The following is an 18,643-nucleotide window of genomic DNA, read 5'->3' as shown; positions in this document are numbered from 1 at the left end:
GATCTGCCCACAAAGCCTCTGGCTCCCACCTCGACCGGGTACAGCCTCGCACCCCATCCACTTTCTCTGCACTCCGCGACCAGATCTGCGTACTTCGGCTTCTTTCTCTCGTAGGCTGCTTCCAGTCCCTCCTCCCATGGCACTGTCAGCTCGATCAGTATCACAGACTTCACAGCTGCAGCCCACAGCACCACATCTGGTCTTAAGGTGGTGCTGCATATCTCCTGTGGGAACTGGAGCTGCCTTTCCAGGTCTACTTCCATCTTCCACTCTGCCCCTGGTGTTAACAGCCTGGAAGGTGGTCTCTTACTGGTATGCGTTGCGGGTTCCCCCTGCCTGAGGAAGCGGATCCTGCATCGACTCTCTGATGGACTCTTGTTGTTTGCCTCCTGCCGACTTTCCTCCAGCACTTCGGCCAGCTTTCTGAGCACTTGGTCATGCCGCCATCTAAATCGACCCTGTGTCAGTGCTGTTTTGCAGCCTGACAGAACATGCTGGAGTGAGGCATTGATGGTCCCGCAGAGGTCACATAAGGAGGTTTCTGTAGTGTAGTGGTCATCATGTTCGCCTAACACGCGAAAGGTCCTCGGTTCGAAACCGAGCAGAAACAGCAATTGGCTTCTGGCAGAAAATTTAAACTGTTTGCCACAACAGGAGGGCTCAGCTCACTTTTCCTTTATACACTTTTTAACAAGCCTGCACCAGAAGATTTCTGCCTGCACCTACAGGGCATGTTTCCGTAGTGTAGTGGTTATCACGTTCGCCTCACACGCGAAAGGTCCCCAGTTCGAAACTGGGCGGAAACTGTGGATGTTCTTTGCTAACATTTTTTGAGTGGTTTTCTGTTGAGCAGGTCAGAACACTTGCAGGGCGATTTGCGGTGTAAATTCTTTAGAAAAGGACTAAAACAAAACAAATGACCATTGAAGTTTCCTGTAGAGTAATAAAAAATGTTTAGTCTGCCAACAAAAATAGCAGCTTTTTGCCATTTTAAGGACAGTGGGCAGTCTATCGTTTCAGTCGCTTTTGAACAAGCGTACGCTAAAAGAGGTCGGACTGTCTTCCAAGGTAGGTTTCCGTAGTGTAGTGGTTATCACGTTCGCTTTACACGCGAAAGGTCCTCAGTTCGAAACTGGGCGGAAACAAGTAAAGGGGTTTTTAATATACGTGCTGAAATTCGCAACAAAGTTTTTGGACTATTGAAATTAGGTGAGGGCAATTGTACCAAAGAGCTGTAGGCAGACTGCCATTCCGAATGAGCTCTTATCTGTTGTTTGTGGAATTTAAACAGCTTGTCACAATGCTTGCAGGAAAGATTATGGGATGGAGCCATTTTCGAAAAAGCACATGTCTTACATAAGGAGGTTTCTGTAGTGTAGTGGTGATCACGTTCGCCTAACACGCGAAAGGTCCTCGGTTCGAAACCGAGCAGAAACAGCAATTGGCTTCTGGCAGAAAATTTAAACGGTTTGCCACAACAGGAGGGCTCAGCTCACTTTTGCTTTATACACTTTTTAACAAGCCTGCACCAGAAGATTTCTGCCTGCACCTACAGGGCATGTTTCCGTAGTGTAGTGGTTATCACGTTCGCCTCACACGCGAAAGGTCCCCAGTTCGAAACTGGGCGGAAACTGTGGATGGTCTTTGCTAACATTTTTTGAGTGGTTTTCTGTTGAGCAGGTCAGAACACTTGCAGGGCGATTTGCGGTGTAAATTCTTTAGAAAAGGACTAAAACAAAACAAATGACCAATGAAGTTTCCTGTAGAGTAATAAAAAATGTTTAGTCTGCCAACAAAAATAGCAGCTTTTTGCCATTTTAAGGACAGTGGGCAGTCTATCGTTTCAGTCGCTTTTGAACAAGCGTACGCTAAAAGAGGTCGGACTGTCTTCCAAGTTAAGTTTCCGTAGTGTAGAGGTTATCACGTTCGCTTTACACGCGAAAGGTCCTCAGTTCGAAACTGGGCGGAAACAAATAAAGGGGTTTTCAATATACGTGCTGAAATTCGCAACAAAGTTTTTGGACTATTGAAATTAGGTGAGGGCAATTGTACCAAAGAGCTGTAGGCAGACTGCCATTCCGAATGAGCTCTTATCTGTTGTTTGTGGAATTTAAACAGCTTGTCACAATGCTTGCAGGAAAGATTATGGGATGGAGCCATTTTCGAAAAAGCACATGTCTTACATAAGGAGGTTTCTGTAGTGTAGTGGTCATCACGTTCGCCTAACACGCGAAAGGTCCTCGGTTCGAAACCGAGCAGAAACAGCAATTGGCTTCTGGCAGAAAATTTAAACTGTTTGCCACAACAGGAGGGCTCAGCTCACTTTTCCTTTATACACTTTTTAACAAGCCTGCACCAGAAGATTTCTGCCTGCACCTACAGGGCATGTTTCCGTAGTGTAGTGGTTATCACGTTCGCCTCACACGCGAAAGGTCCCCAGTTCGAAACTGGGCGGAAACTGTGGATGGTCTTTGCTAAAATTTTTTGAGTGGTTTTCTGTTGAGCAGGTCAGAACACTTGCAGGGCGATTTGCGGTGTAAATTCTTTAGAAAAGGACTAAAACAAAACAAATGACCATTGAAGTTTCCTGTAGAGTAATAAAAAATGTTTAGTCTGCCAACAAAAATAGCAGCTTTTTGCCATTTTTTAGGACAGTGGGCAGTCTATCGTTTCAGTCGCTTTTGAACAAGCGTACGCTAAAAGAGGTCGGACTGTCTTCCAAGTTAAGTTTCCGTAGTGTAGTGGTTATCACGTTCGCTTTACACGTGAAAGGTCCTCAGTTCGAAACTGGGCGGAAACAAGTAAAGAGGTTTTTAATATACGTACTGAAATTCGCAACAAAGTTTTTGGACTATTGAAATTAGGTGAGGGCAATTGTACCAAAGAGCTGTAGGCAGACTGCCATTCCGAATGAGCTCTTATCTGTTGTTTGTGGAATTTAAACAGCTTGTCACAATGCTTGCAGGAAAGATTATGGGATGGAGCCATTTTCGGAAAAGCACATGCTTACATAAGGAGGTTTCTGTAGTGTAGTGGTCATCACGTTCGCCTAACACGCGAAAGGTCCTCGGTTCGAAACCGAGCAGAAACAGCAATTGGCTTCTGGCAGAAAATTTAAACTGTTTGCCACAACAGGAGGGCTCAGCTCACTTTTCCTTTATACACTTTTTAACAAGCCTGCACCAGAAGATTTCTGCCTGCACCTACAGGGCATGTTTCCGTAGTGTAGTGGTTATCACGTTCGCCTCACACGCGAAAGGTCCCCAGTTCGAAACTGGGCGGAAACTGTGGATGGTCTTTGCTAACATTTTTTGAGTGGTTTTCTGTTGAGCAGGTCAGAACACTTGCAGGGCGATTTGCGGTGTAAATTCTTTAGAAAAGGACTAAAACAAAACAAATGACCAATGAAGTTTCCTGTAGAGTAATAAAAAATGTTTAGTCTGCCAACAAAAATAGCAGCTTTTTGCCATTTTAAGGACAGTGGGCAGTCTATCGTTTCAGTCGCTTTTGAACAAGCGTACGCTAAAAGAGGTCGGACTGTCTTCCAAGTTAAGTTTCCGTAGTGTAGAGGTTATCACGTTCGCTTTACACGCGAAAGGTCCTCAGTTCGAAACTGGGCGGAAACAAATAAAGGGGTTTTCAATATACGTGCTGAAATTCGCAACAAAGTTTTTGGACTATTGAAATTAGGTGAGGGCAATTGTACCAAAGAGCTGTAGGCAGACTGCCATTCCGAATGAGCTCTTATCTGTTGTTTGTGGAATTTAAACAGCTTGTCACAATGCTTGCAGGAAAGATTATGGGATGGAGCCATTTTCGAAAAAGCACATGTCTTACATAAGGAGGTTTCTGTAGTGTAGTGGTCATCAAGTTCGCCTAACACGCGAAAGGTCCTCGGTTCGAAACCGAGCAGAAACAGCAATTGGCTTTCTGGCAGAAAATTTAAACTGTTTGCCACAACAGGAGGGCTCAGCTCACCTTTCCTTTATACACTTTTTAACAAGCCTGCACCAGAAGATTTCTGCCTGCACCTACAGGGCATGTTTCCGTAGTGTAGTGGTTATCACGTTCGCCTCACACGCGAAAGGTCCCCAGTTCGAAACTGGGCGGAAACTGTGGATGGTCTTTGCTAAAATTTTTTGAGTGGTTTTCTGTTGAGCAGGTCAGAACACTTGCAGGGCGATTTGCGGTGTAAATTCTTTAAAAAAGGACTAAAACAAAACAAATGACCATTGAAGTTTCCTGTAGAGTAATAAAAAATGTTTAGTCTGCCAACAAAAATAGCAGCTTTTTGCCATTTTTTAGGACAGTGGGCAGTCTATCGTTTCAGTCGCTTTTGAACAAGCGTACGCTAAAAGAGGTCGGACTGTCTTCCAAGTTAAGTTTCCGTAGTGTAGTGGTTATCACGTTCGCTTTACACGTGAAAGGTCCTCAGTTCGAAACTGGGCGGAAACAAGTAAAGAGGTTTTTAATATACGTACTGAAATTCGCAACAAAGTTTTTGGACTATTGAAATTAGGTGAGGGCAATTGTACCAAAGAGCTGTAGGCAGACTGCCATTCCGAATGAGCTCTTATCTGTTGTTTGTGGAATTTAAACAGCTTGTCACAATGCTTGCAGGAAAGATTATGGGATGGAGCCATTTTCGAAAAAGCACATGTCTTACATAAGGATGTTTCTGTAGTGTAGTGGTCATCACGTTCGCCTAACACGCGAAAGGTCCTCGGTTCGAAACCGAGCAGAAACAGCAATTGGCTTCTGGCAGAAAATTTAAACTGTTTGCCACAACAGGAGGGCTCAGCTCACTTTTCCTTTATACACTTTTTAACAAGCCTGCACCAGAAGATTTCTGCCTGCACTTACAGGGCATGTTTCCGTAGTGTAGTGGTTATCACGTTCGCCTCACACGCGAAAGGTCCCCAGTTCGAAACTGGGCGGAAACTGTGGATGGTCTTTGCTATCATTTTTTGAGTGGTTTTCTGTTGAGCAGGTCAGAACACTTGCAGGGCGATTTGCGGTGTAAATTCTTTAGAAAAGGACTAAAACAAAACAAATGACCAATGAAGTTTCCTGTAGAGTAATAAAAAATGTTTAGTCTGCCAACAAAAATAGCAGCTTTTTGCCATTTTAAGGACAGTGGGCAGTCTATCGTTTCAGTCGCTTTTGAACAAGCGTACGCTAAAAGAGGTCGGACTGTCTTCCAAGTTAAGTTTCCGTAGTGTAGTGGTTATCACGTTCGCTTTACACGCGAAAGGTCCTCAGTTCGAAACTGGGCGGAAACAAGTAAAGGGGTTTTTAATATACGTGCTGAAATTCGCAACAAAGTTTTTGGACTATTGAAATTAGGTGAGGGCAATTGTACCAAAGAGCTGTAGGCAGACTGCCATTCCGAATGAGCTCTTATCTGTTGTTTGTGGAATTTAAACAGCTTGTCACAATGCTTGCAGGAAAGATTATGGGATGGAGCCATTTTCGAAAAAGCACATGTCTTACATAAGGAGGTTTCTGTAGTGTAGTGGTCATCACGTTCGCCTAACACGCGAAAGGTCCTCGGTTCGAAACCGAGCAGAAACAGCAATTGGCTTCTGGCAGAAAATTTAAACTGTTTGCCACAACAGGAGGGCTCAGCTCACTTTTCCTTTATACACTTTTTAACAAGCCTGCACCAGAAGATTTCTGCCTGCACCTACAGGGCATGTTTCCGTAGTGTAGTGGTTATCACGTTCGCCTCACACGCGAAAGGTCCCCAGTTCGAAACTGGGCGGAAACTGTGGATGGTCTTTCCTATCATTTTTTGAGTGGTTTTCTGTTGAGCAGGTCAGAACACTTGCAGGGCGATTTGCGGTGTAAATTCTTTAAAAAAGGACTAAAACAAAACAAATGACCATTGAAGTTTCCTGTAGAGTAATAAAAAATGTTTAGTCTGCCAACAAAAATAGCAGCTTTTTGCCATTTTTTAGGACAGTGGGCAGTCTATCGTTTCAGTCGCTTTTGAACAAGCGTACGCTAAAAGAGGTCGGACTGTCTTCCAAGTTAAGTTTCCGTAGTGTAGTGGTTATCACGTTTGCTTTACACGCGAAAGGTCCTCAGTTCGAAACTGGGCGGAAACAAGTAAAAGGGTTTTTAATATACGTGCTGAAATTCGCAACAAAGTTTTTGGACTATTGAAATTAGGTGAGGGCAATTGTACCAAAGAGCTGTAGGCAGACTGCCATTCCGAATGAGCTCTTATCTGTTGTTTGTGGAATTTAAACAGCTTGTCACAATGCTTGCAGGAAAGATTATGGGATGGAGCCATTTTCGAAAAAGCACATGTCTTACATAAGGATGTTTCTGTAGTGTAGTGGTCATCACGTTCGCCTAACACGCGAAAGGTCCTCGGTTCGAAACCGAGCAGAAACAGCAATTGGCTTCTGGCAGAAAATTTAAACTGTTTGCCACAACAGGAGGGCTCAGCTCACTTTTCCTTTATACACTTTTTAACAAGCCTGCACCAGAAGATTTCTGCCTGCACTTACAGGGCATGTTTCCGTAGTGTAGTGGTTATCACGTTCGCCTCACACGCGAAAGGTCCCCAGTTCGAAACTGGGCGGAAACTGTGGATGGTCTTTGCTAACATTTTTTGAGTGGTTTTCTGTTGAGCAGGTCAGAACACTTGCAGGGCGATTTGCGGTGTAAATTCTTTAGAAAAGGACTAAAACAAAACAAATGACCATTGAAGTTTCCTGTAGAGTAATAAAAAATGTTTAGTCTGCCAACAAAAATAGCAGCTTTTTGCCATTTTAAGGACAGTGGGCAGTCTATCGTTTCAGTCGCTTTTGAACAAGCGTACGCTAAAAGAGGTCGGACTGTCTTCCAAGTTAAGTTTCCGTAGTGTAGAGGTTATCACGTACGCTTTACACGCGAAAGGTCCTCAGTTCGAAACTGGGCGGAAACAAGTAAAGGGGTTTTTAATATACGTGCTGAAATTCGCAACAAAGTTTTTGGACTATTGAAATTAGGTGAGGGCAATTGTACCAAAGAGCTGTAGGCAGACTGCCATTCCGAATGAGCTCTTATCTGTTGTTTGTGGAATTTAAACAGCTTGTCACAATGCTTGCAGGAAAGATTATGGGATGGAGCCATTTTCGAAAAAGCACATGTCTTACGTAAGGAGGTTTCTGTAGTGTAGTGGCCATCACGTTCGCCTAACACGCGAAAGGTCCTCGGTTCGAAACCGAGCAGAAACAGCAATTGGCTTTTGGCAGAAAATTTAAACTGTTTGCCACAACAGGAGGGCTCAGCTCACTTTTCCTTTATACACTTTTTAACAAGCCTGCACCAGAAGATTTCTGCCTGCACCTACAGGGCATGTTTCCGTAGTGTAGTGGTTATCACGTTCGCCTCACACGCGAAAGGTCCCCAGTTCGAAACTGGGCGGAAACTGTGGATGGTCTTTGCTAACATTTTTTGAGTGGTTTTCTGTTGAGCAGGTCAGAACACTTGCAGGGCGATTTGCGGTGTAAATTCTTTAGAAAAGGACTAAAACAAAACAAATGACCATTGAAGTTTCCTGTAGAGTAATAAAAAATGTTTAGTCTGCCAACAAAAATAGCAGCTTTTTGCCATTTTAAGGACAGTGGGCAGTCTATCGTTTCAGTCGCTTTTGAACAAGCGTACGCTAAAAGAGGTCGGACTGTCTTCCAAGTTAAGTTTCCGTAGTGTAGTGGTTATCACGTTTGCTTTACACGCGAAAGGTCCTCAGTTCGAAACTGGGCGGAAACAAGTAAAAGGGTTTTTAATATACGTGCTGAAATTCGCAACAAAGTTTTTGGACTATTGAAATTAGGTGAGGGCAATTGTACCAAAGAGCTGTAGGCAGACTGCCATTCCGAATGAGCTCTTATCTGTTGTTTGTGGAATTTAAACAGCTTGTCACAATGCTTGCAGGAAAAGATTATGGGATGGAGCCATTTTCGAAAAAGCACATGTCTTACATAAGGAGGTTTCTGTAGTGTAGTGGTGATCACATTCGCCTAACACGCGAAAGGTCCTCGGTTCGAAACCGAGCAGAAACAGCAATTGGCTTTTGGCAGAAAATTTAAACTGTTTGCCACAACAGGAGGGCTCAGCTCACTTTTGCTTTATACACTTTTTAACAAGCCTGCACCAGAAGATTTCTGCCTGTACTTACAGGGCATGTTTCCGTAGTGTAGTGGTTATCACGTTCGCCTCACACGCGAAAGGTCCCCAGTTCGAAACTGGTCGGAAACTGTGGATGGTCTTTGCTAACATTTTTTGAGTGGTTTTCTGTTGAGCAGGTCAGAACACTTGCAGGGCGATTTGCGGTGTAAATTCTTTAGAAAAGGACTAAAACAAAACAAATGACCATTGAAGTTTCCTGTAGAGTAATAAAAAATGTTTAGTCTGCCAACAAAAATAGCAGCTTTTTGCCATTTTTTAGGACAGTGGGCAGTCTATCGTTTCAGTCGCTTTTGAACAAGCGTACGCTAAAAGAGGTCGGACTGTCTTCCAAGTTAAGTTTCCGTAGTGTAGTGGTTATCACGTTCGCTTTACACGTGAAAGGTCCTCAGTTCGAAACTGGGCGGAAACAAGTAAAGAGGTTTTTAATATACGTACTGAAATTCGCAACAAAGTTTTTGGACTATTGAAATTAGGTGAGGGCAATTGTACCAAAGAGCTGTAGGCAGACTGCCATTCCGAATGAGCTCTTATCTGTTGTTTGTGGAATTTAAACAGCTTGTCACAATGCTTGCAGGAAAGATTATGGGATGGAGCCATTTTCGAAAAAGCACATGTCTTACATAAGGAGGTTTCTGTAGTGTAGTGGTCATCACGTTCGCCTAACACGCGAAAGGTCCTCGGTTCGAAACCGAGCAGAAACAGCAATTGGCTTCTGGCAGAAAATTTAAACTGTTTGCCACAACAGGAGGGCTCAGCTCACTTTTCCTTTATACACTTTTTAACAAGCCTGCACCAGAAGATTTCTGCCTGCACCTACAGGGCATGTTTCCGTAGTGTAGTGGTTATCACGTTCGCCTCACACGCGAAAGGTCCCCAGTTCGAAACTGGGCGGAAACTGTGGATGGTCTTTGCTAACATTTTTTGAGTGGTTTTCTGTTGAGCAGGTCAGAACACTTGCAGGGCGATTTGCGGTGTAAATTCTTTAGAAAAGGACTAAAACAAAACAAATGACCATTGAAGTTTCCTGTAGAGTAATAAAAAATGTTTAGTCTGCCAACAAAAATAGCAGCTTTTTGCCATTTTAAGGACAGTGGGCAGTCTATCGTTTCAGTCGCTTTTGAACAAGCGTACGCTAAAAGAGGTCGGACTGTCTTCCAAGGTAGGTTTCCGTAGTGTAGTGGTTATCACGTTCGCTTTACACGCGAAAGGTCCTCAGTTCGAAACTGGGCGGAAACAAGTAAAGGGGTTTTTAATATACGTGCTGAAATTCGCAACAAAGTTTTTGGACTATTGAAATTAGGTGAGGGCAATTGTACCAAAGAGCTGTAGGCAGACTGCCATTCCGAATGAGCTCTTATCTGTTGTTTGTGGAATTTAAACAGCTTGTCACAATGCTTGCAGGAAAGATTATGGGATGGAGCCATTTTCGAAAAAGCACATGTCTTACATAAGGAGGTTTCTGTAGTGTAGTGGTGATCACGTTCGCCTAACACGCGAAAGGTCCTCGGTTCGAAACCGAGCAGAAACAGCAATTGGCTTCTGGCAGAAAATTTAAACGGTTTGCCACAACAGGAGGGCTCAGCTCACTTTTGCTTTATACACTTTTTAACAAGCCTGCACCAGAAGATTTCTGCCTGCACCTACAGGGCATGTTTCCGTAGTGTAGTGGTTATCACGTTCGCCTCACACGCGAAAGGTCCCCAGTTCGAAACTGGGCGGAAACTGTGGATGGTCTTTGCTAACATTTTTTGAGTGGTTTTCTGTTGAGCAGGTCAGAACACTTGCAGGGCGATTTGCGGTGTAAATTCTTTAGAAAAGGACTAAAACAAAACAAATGACCATTGAAGTTTCCTGTAGAGTAATAAAAAATGTTTAGTCTGCCAACAAAAATAGCAGCTTTTTGCCATTTTAAGGACAGTGGGCAGTCTATCGTTTCAGTCGCTTTTGAACAAGCGTACGCTAAAAGAGGTCGGACTGTCTTCCAAGTTAAGTTTCCGTAGTGTAGAGGTTATCACGTTCGCTTTACACGCGAAAGGTCCTCAGTTCGAAACTGGGCGGAAACAAATAAAGGGGTTTTCAATATACGTGCTGAAATTCGCAACAAAGTTTTTGGACTATTGAAATTAGGTGAGGGCAATTGTACCAAAGAGCTGTAGGCAGACTGCCATTCCGAATGAGCTCTTATCTGTTGTTTGTGGAATTTAAACAGCTTGTCACAATGCTTGCAGGAAAGATTATGGGATGGAGCCATTTTCGAAAAAGCACATGTCTTACATAAGGAGGTTTCTGTAGTGTAGTGGTCATCACGTTCGCCTAACACGCGAAAGGTCCTCGGTTCGAAACCGAGCAGAAACAGCAATTGGCTTCTGGCAGAAAATTTAAACTGTTTGCCACAACAGGAGGGCTCAGCTCACTTTTCCTTTATACACTTTTTAACAAGCCTGCACCAGAAGATTTCTGCCTGCACCTACAGGGCATGTTTCCGTAGTGTAGTGGTTATCACGTTCGCCTCACACGCGAAAGGTCCCCAGTTCGAAACTGGGCGGAAACTGTGGATGGTCTTTGCTAAAATTTTTTGAGTGGTTTTCTGTTGAGCAGGTCAGAACACTTGCAGGGCGATTTGCGGTGTAAATTCTTTAGAAAAGGACTAAAACAAAACAAATGACCATTGAAGTTTCCTGTAGAGTAATAAAAAATGTTTAGTCTGCCAACAAAAATAGCAGCTTTTTGCCATTTTTTAGGACAGTGGGCAGTCTATCGTTTCAGTCGCTTTTGAACAAGCGTACGCTAAAAGAGGTCGGACTGTCTTCCAAGTTAAGTTTCCGTAGTGTAGTGGTTATCACGTTCGCTTTACACGTGAAAGGTCCTCAGTTCGAAACTGGGCGGAAACAAGTAAAGAGGTTTTTAATATACGTACTGAAATTCGCAACAAAGTTTTTGGACTATTGAAATTAGGTGAGGGCAATTGTACCAAAGAGCTGTAGGCAGACTGCCATTCCGAATGAGCTCTTATCTGTTGTTTGTGGAATTTAAACAGCTTGTCACAATGCTTGCAGGAAAGATTATGGGATGGAGCCATTTTCGGAAAAGCACATGCTTACATAAGGAGGTTTCTGTAGTGTAGTGGTCATCACGTTCGCCTAACACGCGAAAGGTCCTCGGTTCGAAACCGAGCAGAAACAGCAATTGGCTTCTGGCAGAAAATTTAAACTGTTTGCCACAACAGGAGGGCTCAGCTCACTTTTCCTTTATACACTTTTTAACAAGCCTGCACCAGAAGATTTCTGCCTGCACCTACAGGGCATGTTTCCGTAGTGTAGTGGTTATCACATTCGCCTCACACGCGAAAGGTCCCCAGTTCGAAACTGGGCGGAAACTGTGGATGGTCTTTGCTAACATTTTTTGAGTGGTTTTCTGTTGAGCAGGTCAGAACACTTGCAGGGCGATTTGCGGTGTAAATTCTTTAGAAAAGGACTAAAACAAAACAAATGACCATTGAAGTTTCCTGTAGAGTAATAAAAAATGTTTAGTCTGCCAACAAAAATAGCAGCTTTTTGCCATTTTTTAGGACAGTGGGCAGTCTATCGTTTCAGTCGCTTTTGAACAAGCGTACGCTAAAAGAGGTCGGACTGTCTTCCAAGTTAAGTTTCCGTAGTGTAGTGGTTATCACGTTCGCTTTACACGTGAAAGGTCCTCAGTTCGAAACTGGGCGGAAACAAGTAAAGAGGTTTTTAATATACGTACTGAAATTCGCAACAAAGTTTTTGGACTATTGAAATTAGGTGAGGGCAATTGTACCAAAGAGCTGTAGGCAGACTGCCATTCCGAATGAGCTCTTATCTGTTGTTTGTGGAATTTAAACAGCTTGTCACAATGCTTGCAGGAAAGATTATGGGATGGAGCCATTTTCGGAAAAGCACATGCTTACATAAGGAGGTTTCTGTAGTGTAGTGGTCATCACGTTCGCCTAACACGCGAAAGGTCCTCGGTTCGAAACCGAGCAGAAACAGCAATTGGCTTCTGGCAGAAAATTTAAACTGTTTGCCACAACAGGAGGGCTCAGCTCACTTTTCCTTTATACACTTTTTAACAAGCCTGCACCAGAAGATTTCTGCCTGCACCTACAGGGCATGTTTCCGTAGTGTAGTGGTTATCACGTTCGCCTCACACGCGAAAGGTCCCCAGTTCGAAACTGGGCGGAAACTGTGGATGGTCTTTGCTAACATTTTTTGAGTGGTTTTCTGTTGAGCAGGTCAGAACACTTGCAGGGCGATTTGCGGTGTAAATTCTTTAGAAAAGGACTAAAACAAAACAAATGACCATTGAAGTTTCCTGTAGAGTAATAAAAAATGTTTAGTCTGCCAACAAAAATAGCAGCTTTTTGCCATTTTAAGGACAGTGGGCAGTCTATCGTTTCAGTCGCTTTTGAACAAGCGTACGCTAAAAGAGGTCGGACTGTCTTCCAAGGTAGGTTTCCGTAGTGTAGTGGTTATCACGTTCGCTTTACACGCGAAAGGTCCTCAGTTCGAAACTGGGCGGAAACAAGTAAAGGGGTTTTTAATATACGTGCTGAAATTCGCAACAAAGTTTTTGGACTATTGAAATTAGGTGAGGGCAATTGTACCAAAGAGCTGTAGGCAGACTGCCATTCCGAATGAGCTCTTATCTGTTGTTTGTGGAATTTAAACAGCTTGTCACAATGCTTGCAGGAAAGATTATGGGATGGAGCCATTTTCGAAAAAGCACATGTCTTACATAAGGAGGTTTCTGTAGTGTAGTGGTGATCACGTTCGCCTAACACGCGAAAGGTCCTCGGTTCGAAACCGAGCAGAAACAGCAATTGGCTTCTGGCAGAAAATTTAAACGGTTTGCCACAACAGGAGGGCTGAGCTCACTTTTGCTTTATACACTTTTTAACAAGCCTCCACCAGAAGATTTCTGCCTGCACCTACAGGGCATGTTTCCGTAGTGTAGTGGTTATCACGTTCGCCTCACACGCGAAAGGTCCCCAGTTCGAAACTGGGCGGAAACTGTGGATGGTCTTTGCTAACATTTTTTGAGTGGTTTTCTGTTGAGCAGGTCAGAACACTTGCAGGGCGATTTGCGGTGTGTAAATTCTTTAGAAAAGGACTAAAACAAAACAAATGACCAATGAAGTTTCCTGTAGAGTAATAAAAAATGTTTAGTCTGCCAACAAAAATAGCAGCTTTTTGCCATTTTAAGGACAGTGGGCAGTCTATCGTTTCAGTCGCTTTTGAACAAGCGTACGCTAAAAGAGGTCGGACTGTCTTCCAAGGTAGGTTTCCGTAGTGTAGTGGTTATCACGTTCGCTTTACACGCGAAAGGTCCTCAGTTCGAAACTGGGCGGAAACAAGTAAAGGGGTTTTTAATATACGTGCTGAAATTCGCAACAAAGTTTTTGGACTATTGAAATTAGGTGAGGGCAATTGTACCAAAGAGCTGTAGGCAGACTGCCATTCCGAATGAGCTCTTATCTGTTGTTTGTGGAATTTAAACAGCTTGTCACAATGCTTGCAGGAAAGATTATGGGATGGAGCCATTTTCGAAAAAGCACATGTCTTACATAAGGAGGTTTCTGTAGTGTAGTGGTCATCACGTTCGCCTAACACGCGAAAGGTCCTCGGTTCGAAACCGAGCAGAAACAGCAATTGGCTTCTGGCAGAAAATTTAAACTGTTTGCCACAACAGGAGGGCTCAGCTCACTTTTCCTTTATACACTTTTTAACAAGCCTGCACCAGAAGATTTCTGCCTGCACCTACAGGGCATGTTTCCGTAGTGTAGTGGTTATCACGTTCGCCTCACACGCGAAAGGTCCCCAGTTCGAAACTGGGCGGAAACTGTGGATGGTCTTTGCTATCATTTTTTGAGTGGTTTTCTGTTGAGCAGGTCAGAACACTTGCAGGGCGATTTGCGGTGTAAATTCTTTAAAAAAGGACTAAAACAAAACAAATGACCATTGAAGTTTCCTGTAGAGTAATAAAAAATGTTTAGTCTGCCAACAAAAATAGCAGCTTTTTGCCATTTTTTAGGACAGTGGGCAGTCTATCGTTTCAGTCGCTTTTGAACAAGCGTACGCTAAAAGAGGTCGGACTGTCTTCCAAGTTAAGTTTCCGTAGTGTAGTGGTTATCACGTTTGCTTTACACGCGAAAGGTCCTCAGTTCGAAACTGGGCGGAAACAAGTAAAAGGGTTTTTAATATACGTGCTGAAATTCGCAACAAAGTTTTTGGACTATTGAAATTAGGTGAGGGCAATTGTACCAAAGAGCTGTAGGCAGACTGCCATTCCGAATGAGCTCTTATCTGTTGTTTGTGGAATTTAAACAGCTTGTCACAATGCTTGCAGGAAAGATTATGGGATGGAGCCATTTTCGAAAAAGCACATGTCTTACGTAAGGATGTTTCTGTAGTGTAGTGGTCATCACGTTCGCCTAACACGCGAAAGGTCCTCGGTTCGAAACCGAGCAGAAACAGCAATTGGCTTCTGGCAGAAAATTTAAACTGTTTGCCACAACAGGAGGGCTCAGCTCACTTTTCCTTTATACACTTTTTAACAAGCCTGCACCAGAAGATTTCTGCCTGCACTTACAGGGCATGTTTCCGTAGTGTAGTGGTTATCACGTTCGCCTCACACGCGAAAGGTCCCCAGTTCGAAACTGGGCGGAAACTGTGGATGGTCTTTGCTAACATTTTTTGAGTGGTTTTCTGTTGAGCAGGTCAGAACACTTGCAGGGCGATTTGCGGTGTAAATTCTTTAGAAAAGGACTAAAACAAAACAAATGACCATTGAAGTTTCCTGTAGAGTAATAAAAAATGTTTAGTCTGCCAACAAAAATAGCAGCTTTTTGCCATTTTAAGGACAGTGGGCAGTCTATCGTTTCAGTCGCTTTTGAACAAGCGTACGCTAAAAGAGGTCGGACTGTCTTCCAAGTTAAGTTTCCGTAGTGTAGAGGTTATCACGTTCGCTTTACACGCGAAAGGTCCTCAGTTCGAAACTGGGCGGAAACAAGTAAAGGGGTTTTTAATATACGTGCTGAAATTCGCAACAAAGTTTTTGGACTATTGAAATTAGGTGAGGGCAATTGTACCAAAGAGCTGTAGGCAGACTGCCATTCCGAATGAGCTCTTATCTGTTGTTTGTGGAATTTAAACAGCTTGTCACAATGCTTGCAGGAAAGATTATGGGATGGAGCCATTTTCGAAAAAGCACATGTCTTATGTAAGGAGGTTTCTGTAGTGTAGTGGCCATCACGTTCGCCTAACACGCGAAAGGTCCTCGGTTCGAAACCGAGCAGAAACAGCAATTGGCTTTTGGCAGAAAATTTAAACTGTTTGCCACAACAGGAGGGCTCAGCTCACTTTTCCTTTATACACTTTTTAACAAGCCTGCACCAGAAGATTTCTGCCTGCACCTACAGGGCATGTTTCCGTAGTGTAGTGGTTATCACGTTCGCCTCACACGCGAAAGGTCCCCAGTTCGAAACTGGGCGGAAACTGTGGATGGTCTTTGCTAACATTTTTTGAGTGGTTTTCTGTTGAGCAGGTCAGAACACTTGCAGGGCGATTTGCGGTGTAAATTCTTTAGAAAAGGACTAAAACAAAACAAATGACCATTGAAGTTTCCTGTAGAGTAATAAAAAATGTTTAGTCTGCCAACAAAAATAGCAGCTTTTTGCCATTTTAAGGACAGTGGGCAGTCTATCGTTTCAGTCGCTTTTGAACAAGCGTACGCTAAAAGAGGTCGGACTGTCTTCCAAGTTAAGTTTCCGTAGTGTAGTGGTTATCACGTTTGCTTTACACGCGAAAGGTCCTCAGTTCGAAACTGGGCGGAAACAAGTAAAAGGGTTTTTAATATACGTGCTGAAATTCGCAACAAAGTTTTTGGACTATTGAAATTAGGTGAGGGCAATTGTACCAAAGAGCTGTAGGCAGACTGCCATTCCGAATGAGCTCTTATCTGTTGTTTGTGGAATTTAAACAGCTTGTCACAATGCTTGCAGGAAAAGATTATGGGATGGAGCCATTTTCGAAAAAGCACATGTCTTACATAAGGAGGTTTCTGTAGTGTAGTGGTGATCACATTCGCCTAACACGCGAAAGGTCCTCGGTTCGAAACCGAGCAGAAACAGCAATTGGCTTTTGGCAGAAAATTTAAACTGTTTGCCACAACAGGAGGGCTCAGCTCACTTTTGCTTTATACACTTTTTAACAAGCCTGCACCAGAAGATTTCTGCCTGTACTTACAGGGCATGTTTCCGTAGTGTAGTGGTTATCACGTTCGCCTCACACGCGAAAGGTCCCCAGTTCGAAACTGGTCGGAAACTGTGGATGGTCTTTGCTAACATTTTTTGAGTGGTTTTCTGTTGAGCAGGTCAGAACACTTGCAGGGCGATTTGCGGTGTAAATTCTTTAGAAAAGGACTAAAACAAAACAAATGACCATTGAAGTTTCCTGTAGAGTAATAAAAAATGTTTAGTCTGCCAACAAAAATAGCAGCTTTTTGCCATTTTTTAGGACAGTGGGCAGTCTATCGTTTCAGTCGCTTTTGAACAAGCGTACGCTAAAAGAGGTCGGACTGTCTTCCAAGTTAAGTTTCCGTAGTGTAGTGGTTATCACGTTCGCTTTACACGTGAAAGGTCCTCAGTTCGAAACTGGGCGGAAACAAGTAAAGAGGTTTTTAATATACGTACTGAAATTCGCAACAAAGTTTTTGGACTATTGAAATTAGGTGAGGGCAATTGTACCAAAGAGCTGTAGGCAGACTGCCATTCCGAATGAGCTCTTATCTGTTGTTTGTGGAATTTAAACAGCTTGTCACAATGCTTGCAGGAAAGATTATGGGATGGAGCCATTTTCGGAAAAGCACATGCTTACATAAGGAGGTTTCTGTAGTGTAGTGGTCATCACGTTCGCCTAACACGCGAAAGGTCCTCGGTTCGAAACCGAGCAGAAACAGCAATTGGCTTTTGGCAGAAAATTTAAACTGTTTGCCACAACAGGAGGGCTCAGCTCACTTTTCCTTTATACACTTTTTAACAAGCCTGCACCAGAAGATTTCTGCCTGCACCTACAGGGCATGTTTCCGTAGTGTAGTGGTTATCACGTTCGCCTCACACACGAAAGGTCCCCAGTTCGAAACTGGGCGGAAACTGTGGATGGTCTTTGCTAACATTTTTTGAGTGGTTTTCTGTTGAGCAGGTCAGAACACTTGCAGGGCGATTTGCGGTGTAAATTCTTTAGAAAAGGACTAAAACAAAACAAATGACCATTGAAGTTTCCTGTAGAGTAATAAAAAATGTTTAGTCTGCCAACAAAAATAGCAGCTTTTTGCCATTTTAAGGACAGTGGGCAGTCTATCGTTTCAGTCGCTTTTGAACAAGCGTACGCTAAAAGAGGTCGGACTGTCTTCCAAGGTAGGTTTCCGTAGTGTAGTGGTTATCACGTTCGCTTTACACGCGAAAGGTCCTCAGTTCGAAACTGGGCGGAAACAAGTAAAGGGGTTTTTAATATACGTGCTGAAATTCGCAACAAAGTTTTTGGACTATTGAAATTAGGTGAGGGCAATTGTACCAAAGAGCTGTAGGCAGACTGCCATTCCGAATGAGCTCTTATCTGTTGTTTGTGGAATTTAAACAGCTTGTCACAATGCTTGCAGGAAAGATTATGGGATGGAGCCATTTTCGAAAAAGCACATGTCTTACATAAGGAGGTTTCTGTAGTGTAGTGGTGATCACGTTCGCCTAACACGCGAAAGGTCCTCGGTTCGAAACCGAGCAGAAACAGCAATTGGCTTCTGGCAGAAAATTTAAACGGTTTGCCACAACAGGAGGGCTCAGCTCACTTTTGCTTTATACACTTTTTAACAAGCCTGCACCAGAAGATTTCTGCCTGCACCTACAGGGCATGTTTCCGTAGTGTAGTGGTTATCACGTTCGCCTCACACGCGAAAGGTCCCCAGTTCGAAACTGGGCAGAAACTGTGGATGGTCTTTGCTAACATTTTTTGAGTGGTTTTCTGTTGAGCAGGTCAGAACACTTGCAGGGCGATTTGCGGTGTAAATTCTTTAGAAAAGGACTAAAACAAAACAAATGACCAATGAAGTTTCCTGTAGAGTAATAAAAAATGTTTAGTCTGCCAACAAAAATAGCAGCTTTTTGCCATTTTAAGGACAGTGGGCAGTCTATCGTTTCAGTCGCTTTTGAACAAGCGTACGCTAAAAGAGGTCGGACTGTCTTCCAAGTTAAGTTTCCGTAGTGTAGAGGTTATCACGTTCGCTTTACACGCGAAAGGTCCTCAAATAAAATAAATAAAGGGGTTTTCAATATACGTGCTGAAATTCGCAACAAAGTTTTTGGACTATTGAAATTAGGTGAGGGCAATTGTACCAAAGAGCTGTAGGCAGACTGCCATTCCGAATGAGCTCTTATCTGTTGTTTGTG

General features: G+C 43.3%; 49 non-coding genes across 49 annotated transcripts; all 49 read left to right on the top strand.

The window, feature by feature from the left end:
- The first annotated feature begins 733 nt into the window (after window positions 1-733).
- Window positions 734-806, top strand: trnav-cac (transfer RNA valine (anticodon CAC)). Its single transcript has one exon. It is a non-coding gene; the product is annotated as a tRNA-Val (tRNA).
- Window positions 807-1,072: 266 nt separating this feature from the next.
- trnav-uac (transfer RNA valine (anticodon UAC)) lies at window positions 1,073-1,145 on the top strand. The gene has a single exon. It is a non-coding gene; the product is annotated as a tRNA-Val (tRNA).
- A 219-nt stretch (window positions 1,146-1,364) lies between these two features.
- On the top strand, window positions 1,365-1,437 carry trnav-aac (transfer RNA valine (anticodon AAC)). Its single transcript has one exon. It is a non-coding gene; the product is annotated as a tRNA-Val (tRNA).
- Window positions 1,438-1,560: 123 nt separating this feature from the next.
- Window positions 1,561-1,633, top strand: trnav-cac (transfer RNA valine (anticodon CAC)). The gene has a single exon. It is a non-coding gene; the product is annotated as a tRNA-Val (tRNA).
- Window positions 1,634-2,191: 558 nt separating this feature from the next.
- trnav-aac (transfer RNA valine (anticodon AAC)) lies at window positions 2,192-2,264 on the top strand. The gene has a single exon. It is a non-coding gene; the product is annotated as a tRNA-Val (tRNA).
- Window positions 2,265-2,387: 123 nt separating this feature from the next.
- trnav-cac (transfer RNA valine (anticodon CAC)) lies at window positions 2,388-2,460 on the top strand. Its single transcript has one exon. It is a non-coding gene; the product is annotated as a tRNA-Val (tRNA).
- A 267-nt stretch (window positions 2,461-2,727) lies between these two features.
- trnav-uac (transfer RNA valine (anticodon UAC)) lies at window positions 2,728-2,800 on the top strand. The gene has a single exon. It is a non-coding gene; the product is annotated as a tRNA-Val (tRNA).
- A 218-nt stretch (window positions 2,801-3,018) lies between these two features.
- trnav-aac (transfer RNA valine (anticodon AAC)) lies at window positions 3,019-3,091 on the top strand. Its single transcript has one exon. It is a non-coding gene; the product is annotated as a tRNA-Val (tRNA).
- A 123-nt stretch (window positions 3,092-3,214) lies between these two features.
- Window positions 3,215-3,287, top strand: trnav-cac (transfer RNA valine (anticodon CAC)). Its single transcript has one exon. It is a non-coding gene; the product is annotated as a tRNA-Val (tRNA).
- A 755-nt stretch (window positions 3,288-4,042) lies between these two features.
- Window positions 4,043-4,115, top strand: trnav-cac (transfer RNA valine (anticodon CAC)). Its single transcript has one exon. It is a non-coding gene; the product is annotated as a tRNA-Val (tRNA).
- A 267-nt stretch (window positions 4,116-4,382) lies between these two features.
- trnav-uac (transfer RNA valine (anticodon UAC)) lies at window positions 4,383-4,455 on the top strand. The gene has a single exon. It is a non-coding gene; the product is annotated as a tRNA-Val (tRNA).
- Window positions 4,456-4,674: 219 nt separating this feature from the next.
- trnav-aac (transfer RNA valine (anticodon AAC)) lies at window positions 4,675-4,747 on the top strand. The gene has a single exon. It is a non-coding gene; the product is annotated as a tRNA-Val (tRNA).
- A 123-nt stretch (window positions 4,748-4,870) lies between these two features.
- Window positions 4,871-4,943, top strand: trnav-cac (transfer RNA valine (anticodon CAC)). Its single transcript has one exon. It is a non-coding gene; the product is annotated as a tRNA-Val (tRNA).
- Window positions 4,944-5,209: 266 nt separating this feature from the next.
- On the top strand, window positions 5,210-5,282 carry trnav-uac (transfer RNA valine (anticodon UAC)). Its single transcript has one exon. It is a non-coding gene; the product is annotated as a tRNA-Val (tRNA).
- Window positions 5,283-5,501: 219 nt separating this feature from the next.
- On the top strand, window positions 5,502-5,574 carry trnav-aac (transfer RNA valine (anticodon AAC)). The gene has a single exon. It is a non-coding gene; the product is annotated as a tRNA-Val (tRNA).
- Window positions 5,575-5,697: 123 nt separating this feature from the next.
- trnav-cac (transfer RNA valine (anticodon CAC)) lies at window positions 5,698-5,770 on the top strand. The gene has a single exon. It is a non-coding gene; the product is annotated as a tRNA-Val (tRNA).
- Window positions 5,771-6,037: 267 nt separating this feature from the next.
- trnav-uac (transfer RNA valine (anticodon UAC)) lies at window positions 6,038-6,110 on the top strand. The gene has a single exon. It is a non-coding gene; the product is annotated as a tRNA-Val (tRNA).
- A 219-nt stretch (window positions 6,111-6,329) lies between these two features.
- trnav-aac (transfer RNA valine (anticodon AAC)) lies at window positions 6,330-6,402 on the top strand. The gene has a single exon. It is a non-coding gene; the product is annotated as a tRNA-Val (tRNA).
- Window positions 6,403-6,525: 123 nt separating this feature from the next.
- trnav-cac (transfer RNA valine (anticodon CAC)) lies at window positions 6,526-6,598 on the top strand. Its single transcript has one exon. It is a non-coding gene; the product is annotated as a tRNA-Val (tRNA).
- Window positions 6,599-7,352: 754 nt separating this feature from the next.
- On the top strand, window positions 7,353-7,425 carry trnav-cac (transfer RNA valine (anticodon CAC)). Its single transcript has one exon. It is a non-coding gene; the product is annotated as a tRNA-Val (tRNA).
- Window positions 7,426-7,691: 266 nt separating this feature from the next.
- trnav-uac (transfer RNA valine (anticodon UAC)) lies at window positions 7,692-7,764 on the top strand. Its single transcript has one exon. It is a non-coding gene; the product is annotated as a tRNA-Val (tRNA).
- Window positions 7,765-8,520: 756 nt separating this feature from the next.
- On the top strand, window positions 8,521-8,593 carry trnav-uac (transfer RNA valine (anticodon UAC)). Its single transcript has one exon. It is a non-coding gene; the product is annotated as a tRNA-Val (tRNA).
- Window positions 8,594-8,812: 219 nt separating this feature from the next.
- trnav-aac (transfer RNA valine (anticodon AAC)) lies at window positions 8,813-8,885 on the top strand. Its single transcript has one exon. It is a non-coding gene; the product is annotated as a tRNA-Val (tRNA).
- A 123-nt stretch (window positions 8,886-9,008) lies between these two features.
- Window positions 9,009-9,081, top strand: trnav-cac (transfer RNA valine (anticodon CAC)). Its single transcript has one exon. It is a non-coding gene; the product is annotated as a tRNA-Val (tRNA).
- A 266-nt stretch (window positions 9,082-9,347) lies between these two features.
- Window positions 9,348-9,420, top strand: trnav-uac (transfer RNA valine (anticodon UAC)). Its single transcript has one exon. It is a non-coding gene; the product is annotated as a tRNA-Val (tRNA).
- A 219-nt stretch (window positions 9,421-9,639) lies between these two features.
- trnav-aac (transfer RNA valine (anticodon AAC)) lies at window positions 9,640-9,712 on the top strand. Its single transcript has one exon. It is a non-coding gene; the product is annotated as a tRNA-Val (tRNA).
- A 123-nt stretch (window positions 9,713-9,835) lies between these two features.
- On the top strand, window positions 9,836-9,908 carry trnav-cac (transfer RNA valine (anticodon CAC)). The gene has a single exon. It is a non-coding gene; the product is annotated as a tRNA-Val (tRNA).
- Window positions 9,909-10,466: 558 nt separating this feature from the next.
- Window positions 10,467-10,539, top strand: trnav-aac (transfer RNA valine (anticodon AAC)). The gene has a single exon. It is a non-coding gene; the product is annotated as a tRNA-Val (tRNA).
- A 123-nt stretch (window positions 10,540-10,662) lies between these two features.
- On the top strand, window positions 10,663-10,735 carry trnav-cac (transfer RNA valine (anticodon CAC)). Its single transcript has one exon. It is a non-coding gene; the product is annotated as a tRNA-Val (tRNA).
- Window positions 10,736-11,002: 267 nt separating this feature from the next.
- trnav-uac (transfer RNA valine (anticodon UAC)) lies at window positions 11,003-11,075 on the top strand. The gene has a single exon. It is a non-coding gene; the product is annotated as a tRNA-Val (tRNA).
- Window positions 11,076-11,293: 218 nt separating this feature from the next.
- trnav-aac (transfer RNA valine (anticodon AAC)) lies at window positions 11,294-11,366 on the top strand. Its single transcript has one exon. It is a non-coding gene; the product is annotated as a tRNA-Val (tRNA).
- A 463-nt stretch (window positions 11,367-11,829) lies between these two features.
- Window positions 11,830-11,902, top strand: trnav-uac (transfer RNA valine (anticodon UAC)). Its single transcript has one exon. It is a non-coding gene; the product is annotated as a tRNA-Val (tRNA).
- Window positions 11,903-12,120: 218 nt separating this feature from the next.
- trnav-aac (transfer RNA valine (anticodon AAC)) lies at window positions 12,121-12,193 on the top strand. The gene has a single exon. It is a non-coding gene; the product is annotated as a tRNA-Val (tRNA).
- A 123-nt stretch (window positions 12,194-12,316) lies between these two features.
- Window positions 12,317-12,389, top strand: trnav-cac (transfer RNA valine (anticodon CAC)). The gene has a single exon. It is a non-coding gene; the product is annotated as a tRNA-Val (tRNA).
- A 266-nt stretch (window positions 12,390-12,655) lies between these two features.
- trnav-uac (transfer RNA valine (anticodon UAC)) lies at window positions 12,656-12,728 on the top strand. The gene has a single exon. It is a non-coding gene; the product is annotated as a tRNA-Val (tRNA).
- Window positions 12,729-12,947: 219 nt separating this feature from the next.
- Window positions 12,948-13,020, top strand: trnav-aac (transfer RNA valine (anticodon AAC)). Its single transcript has one exon. It is a non-coding gene; the product is annotated as a tRNA-Val (tRNA).
- Window positions 13,021-13,143: 123 nt separating this feature from the next.
- On the top strand, window positions 13,144-13,216 carry trnav-cac (transfer RNA valine (anticodon CAC)). Its single transcript has one exon. It is a non-coding gene; the product is annotated as a tRNA-Val (tRNA).
- Window positions 13,217-13,484: 268 nt separating this feature from the next.
- On the top strand, window positions 13,485-13,557 carry trnav-uac (transfer RNA valine (anticodon UAC)). The gene has a single exon. It is a non-coding gene; the product is annotated as a tRNA-Val (tRNA).
- Window positions 13,558-13,776: 219 nt separating this feature from the next.
- On the top strand, window positions 13,777-13,849 carry trnav-aac (transfer RNA valine (anticodon AAC)). The gene has a single exon. It is a non-coding gene; the product is annotated as a tRNA-Val (tRNA).
- A 123-nt stretch (window positions 13,850-13,972) lies between these two features.
- On the top strand, window positions 13,973-14,045 carry trnav-cac (transfer RNA valine (anticodon CAC)). The gene has a single exon. It is a non-coding gene; the product is annotated as a tRNA-Val (tRNA).
- A 267-nt stretch (window positions 14,046-14,312) lies between these two features.
- Window positions 14,313-14,385, top strand: trnav-uac (transfer RNA valine (anticodon UAC)). Its single transcript has one exon. It is a non-coding gene; the product is annotated as a tRNA-Val (tRNA).
- Window positions 14,386-14,604: 219 nt separating this feature from the next.
- On the top strand, window positions 14,605-14,677 carry trnav-aac (transfer RNA valine (anticodon AAC)). The gene has a single exon. It is a non-coding gene; the product is annotated as a tRNA-Val (tRNA).
- Window positions 14,678-14,800: 123 nt separating this feature from the next.
- trnav-cac (transfer RNA valine (anticodon CAC)) lies at window positions 14,801-14,873 on the top strand. The gene has a single exon. It is a non-coding gene; the product is annotated as a tRNA-Val (tRNA).
- Window positions 14,874-15,627: 754 nt separating this feature from the next.
- On the top strand, window positions 15,628-15,700 carry trnav-cac (transfer RNA valine (anticodon CAC)). Its single transcript has one exon. It is a non-coding gene; the product is annotated as a tRNA-Val (tRNA).
- Window positions 15,701-15,966: 266 nt separating this feature from the next.
- Window positions 15,967-16,039, top strand: trnav-uac (transfer RNA valine (anticodon UAC)). Its single transcript has one exon. It is a non-coding gene; the product is annotated as a tRNA-Val (tRNA).
- A 756-nt stretch (window positions 16,040-16,795) lies between these two features.
- trnav-uac (transfer RNA valine (anticodon UAC)) lies at window positions 16,796-16,868 on the top strand. Its single transcript has one exon. It is a non-coding gene; the product is annotated as a tRNA-Val (tRNA).
- Window positions 16,869-17,086: 218 nt separating this feature from the next.
- On the top strand, window positions 17,087-17,159 carry trnav-aac (transfer RNA valine (anticodon AAC)). The gene has a single exon. It is a non-coding gene; the product is annotated as a tRNA-Val (tRNA).
- Window positions 17,160-17,621: 462 nt separating this feature from the next.
- On the top strand, window positions 17,622-17,694 carry trnav-uac (transfer RNA valine (anticodon UAC)). The gene has a single exon. It is a non-coding gene; the product is annotated as a tRNA-Val (tRNA).
- Window positions 17,695-17,913: 219 nt separating this feature from the next.
- Window positions 17,914-17,986, top strand: trnav-aac (transfer RNA valine (anticodon AAC)). Its single transcript has one exon. It is a non-coding gene; the product is annotated as a tRNA-Val (tRNA).
- The last annotated feature ends 657 nt before the right edge of the window (window positions 17,987-18,643 follow it).

Source organism: Pimephales promelas, chromosome 3, assembly GCF_988280905.1.
Source record: "Pimephales promelas chromosome 3, fPimPro1.hap1.1, whole genome shotgun sequence".
Lineage (NCBI taxonomy): Eukaryota > Metazoa > Chordata > Actinopteri > Cypriniformes > Leuciscidae > Pimephales > Pimephales promelas.
The sequence above is the reverse complement of the archived record's forward strand: the minus strand, read 5'-3'. Positions and strand labels throughout refer to the sequence as shown.